Here is a 4368-nt window from a genome sequence, read left to right as displayed (position 1 = left end):
ATTAGCGGTAATTCCGTCATTCCTATTTCGTACGGCTCTTTGATGACGGAGTATCTGTGAGTGGACCCCTTCTAAAATGCATGTTTTAATAGTAGAAATGCATACATGAAAAACATGACTTAATGATTACGTTTTATGAGATATTATACTTACCGAGAATATTTTGAATTACCATATTTTATCGAACTAATGTTCTTTGTAGTATATATGATGGATGACTATATACTATTTATGAACATGCTTTTACACACTTCTTTATAGTCTAGATGATGGATGACTTTATACTATAAAGATGTTTTGAGATATATGTACCTATTTTTGGAAAGACTATGTTCAATGATTTTGTGCGTATCTAGTGGTCACTGTTCTGCCTACGGGCGAGGGAGATATGTGGTTGGCAGGAGGTATATGTAAATGGCTTTGGGCCGAAAAATCTATGTACTGGCTTCGGGCCGAGAGATACCGATACTGATACCACTAGTTAGCACACTATATACGAGATATGTTACATGAAAGGTTTTATGGCATGCTAGGGTTTTTTGAAAACCTTTTACATATTATACTATTGATGTTTTTATAAACTTTGGGGGTTAGTATGTTGAATAATAGTTTTACTATTATGTATATCAACTTTGTCCACTCATGTTTGTTTTGCGCCTCCTCAGGACTCGGAATCGAGGCGTATAATCCCGACGTCAAGGCACTCCGCATCGGCATATTCAAGTCATCTAGGTGTAGGACCCATCTCTTTGTTCATTCAATTTTATATTGTTTCTTTTAGTATTCTAGTTTAGTTCTGTTTATACCATACTTAGAGCCTCCGTATTTAGATCTCGTATAAATACTCGGAGGACTCAAATGTAATTATGTAATAAAGGAAGGGGCAAATATGTAATAAGTGAGGAGCCCTTATTCTATAAAAGGGACTCCTCACCCTCACAATAGGGGAGGCCAACCCTTAGGCCTAAAGCCCGCTCACCCTCTCACATCCCCTCTCACATTACAGAAGTTCTCTCCCTCACAATCCTCTTAGAGAAATACAATATCAGTGTGGACGTAGCCCAAACATTGGGGTGAACCACGATACATCTTGTGTTATTTACTTTCATGCAGATTCACGGTCGGATTTATGTTGTAACAAGACCTCCGGTTTTGTGCATCAACATTTGGTGCCGTCTGTGGGAAACGACACGAAAAGCAATGTCGGTTCTCTCTCAATTTTTCACCTCCGCCGTTAATCTGCAAAAACCCAGCAAGCCAAAAACAGAAAAGCGGAGAAGAATAGTATTAGAGATTCAGAAATAGACTCCATTAAGTCCTTCAAGGGCTATGGCAAAGTCGAGGTGCTCGAAGAGTAGTCGTTCAAAAAAAAAAAACCAGAAAATATGAGAACCAAAACTCTGAAGGTCTCCTCCGCCCTGCTCTGCTTCTTCTTTCTCAGCTGCCACCACCTACTCTGCCATGCACAAGCTCAAGTTTCGAGCACAGAAGGATACACCTGCTCAGCCATAGCCAACCAAAGGTTCTCTTGGGTCGGATCGATCTGATGGTTTCCTGCTACTTGTAAGTTTTGTAGTATCACTATCGTGCTCTCTAAAATCTGATCATTTTTTCTATTTCTTAGGTTTGCAAGTGCGACGGCGAGTTCGAAAAATATGATCAACCAGTCCGATCAGATTCTGATTTTGAAATTTGAAATCCGGCGAAACTGAATATCCCCGAGAAATGCAATTCTTAGGAGGAACGGAGATAAGCCCGTCGCTGCCGGCGTCGACGGTGTCGGGGAACAACGGGCACATGATCTACGTATTCAACCGTAACGGCGTCTACCTGCTCTACCGCGAGTGAAATCGACTGCTCCACACCCTGAACCAGCAGCAGGATCACAAGCTGATGTTCGGGCTCCTCTTCTCCCTCAAGTCCCTAACCGCCAAGATGGACCCCACCACGCCGGACAAGGCCAACCTCGTCGTCCCTCAGCTCTCCGGCTAGGGCTGCCCCTTCCACAGCTTCCGCACCAACACATACAAGCTCACTTTCATGGAGTCCCCTTCTGGCATTAAGATTATATTGGTTACACATCCTAGAACTAGTGACTTGAGGGAATCTCTGAAGTACATTTACAACTTGTATGTCAAGTATGTTGTGAAGAACCCGCTCTACAATCCCGGTACTCCGATCAGGTAACTGACCACCCACAGGGATTGCTTTTATCGACCACCCAAGAAAAGTTATAGATGTATTTACTGTAAAGCAGAAGCTACTTTTGTTTTTGTCGACCACCCGCCAAAAAAAAAAAAAAAAAAACCATGGGTGTGTTTGCTGTAAAGCAAGCATGCAAAATTTGCAAAGGAGCATGCTTTGAAAAAGTGTACCAAAAGATACTTAGTGAGACTTTCACCATCACAACCTCAGCCTGATAATAAGGGTGTCGACCACCAAGAAGATGCCCACACTTTCATCATGCAGGTTCCCATTTTCTAAAAAAAAAGAAAAAAAAAGAAAAGCAAAAAGCAAAAGAAGATAAAAAGAGCAGACATAATTGCGGTGGTGATGGCATGCAGAAAAGGGAATTATGGGCATGACCCATTGAGCAGAGGGGGTCGATTTTATTTTTTGAACAATGTAATTTATTTTTCTTATTTTTCGAAGACATATGTATAAACCCCATCAGAGGGTAATAAAAAAAAAGGCAAGCCCAAAATAAATGGGCTGGAATGTTGTGTGGAGGGCGAAGGCCATGAGCCCAAAATAGCACCAATTAGGTGACCAAAAGTACGTCAGTACTACAAAAAATTATTCGGCATCCCGCCGCTATTATCGCCAACCAGGTGATCAAAAGTACACCTAGTACTCCAAATTATTCGGCAGCCTGCCGCTATTATCACCAACCAAGTGATCAAAAGTACGCCCAGTACTTCAAATTATACATGAGCATTACTCATGTCAATCATACATAAACATTCATGAGCATTACTTATATCAATCATACATAAACATTCATAAGCATCACTCATGTCAACATTCATGGGCATCACTCATGTCAATCAACATAAACATTCATGAGCATCACTCATGTCAATCAGCTTCAAAAGCTTCATTTACAGAGCTCTGGCTTCAAAAGCTTCATTTACAAAAGCTCTAGCTTCAAAAGCTTCATTTACAGAGCTCTAGCTTCAAAAACTTCATTTACAAAAGCTCTAGCTTCAAAAGCTTCATTTACAGACCTCCAGCTTCAAAGCTTCACTTGCAAAGCTTTACCTACAAAGACTTGCAAAGCTTTACCGCCACTTCGGCCCATACATGGATTCAATTTGAAGTCTTCAGCCAACAGACTCTATTGACCAAAGACTTGAGGGACTACACTATGTACCATATATTGGGCCTCAACTGGGCCTCATGAAAAATACTTGGGGGACTTAGCCCATTATTTATGTATTAAGGAGCGAGCCCTTATTCTATAAAAGGGACTCCTCACTTTCATTAGAGAGCACCCATTATTCATGTACTGAGAAGCGAGCCCTTATTTTATAAAAGGGACTCCCTCACCTTCATTAGAGAGCATTGCCGCCAACTGAGCAACCGCTTTGCCTCAAGCATCAACTTTAGCCCATATTTATGTATTGATGAGCGATCATTTATTCTATAAAAGGGACTCCCTCACCTTCAAACGGCACAAGCCGAGCCAACCAAGGCAACATAAGCCATAAGCAGAGCAGCCTCGCAACATGTGCTACTTATAGTTGAGCATCATTTCAGATTGGGCACCGCCTCATATCGTGTATCAGTTCTAGATGACATCTAGTTACTTCGGCCTACACATGGACTGAATTTCAAGTCTCCAGCCAAAAGACTCTCTTGACTGAAGACTTGGGGGACTACTGTTTATACCATACTTAGGGCATCCGTATTTAGATCTCGTGTAAATACTCGGAGGACTCAAATGTAATTATGTAATAAAGGAAGAGGCAAATATGTAATAAGTGAGGAGCCCTTATTCTATAAAAGGGACTCCTCACCCTCACAATAGGGGAGGCCAACTCTTAGGCCTGAAGCCCTCTCACCCTCTCACATCCCCTCTCACATTACATAGGTTCTCTCCCTCACAATCCTCTCAGAGAAATACAATATCACTATGTGGACGTAGCTTAAACATTGGGGTGAATCACGATACATCTTGTGTTATTTACTTTCATGCAGATTCACGGTCAGATTTATGTTGTAACAAGACCTTCGGTTTTGTGCATCAACAAGTTCTATGCTCTGAACACGTTCCTCAATTGCCTAATTATTGTATTTAAATTTCTACTATTTTAGTTATATTCATTGTTCCCATGCATCCTAATATGGCTTCGTCACCTTCGAGTG

General features: G+C 41.3%; 1 pseudogene; it reads left to right on the top strand.

Moving 5' to 3' along the window:
* Positions 1-1633: 1633 nt before the first annotated feature.
* LOC126587019 (uncharacterized) lies at positions 1634-2187 on the top strand (annotated as a pseudogene).
* Positions 2188-4368: the final 2181 nt, after the last annotated feature.

This window comes from Malus sylvestris, chromosome 10, assembly GCF_916048215.2.
Source record: "Malus sylvestris chromosome 10, drMalSylv7.2, whole genome shotgun sequence".
NCBI classification, from domain to species: Eukaryota; Viridiplantae; Streptophyta; class Magnoliopsida; order Rosales; family Rosaceae; genus Malus; species Malus sylvestris.
The sequence above is the reverse complement of the archived record's forward strand: the minus strand, read 5'-3'. Positions and strand labels throughout refer to the sequence as shown.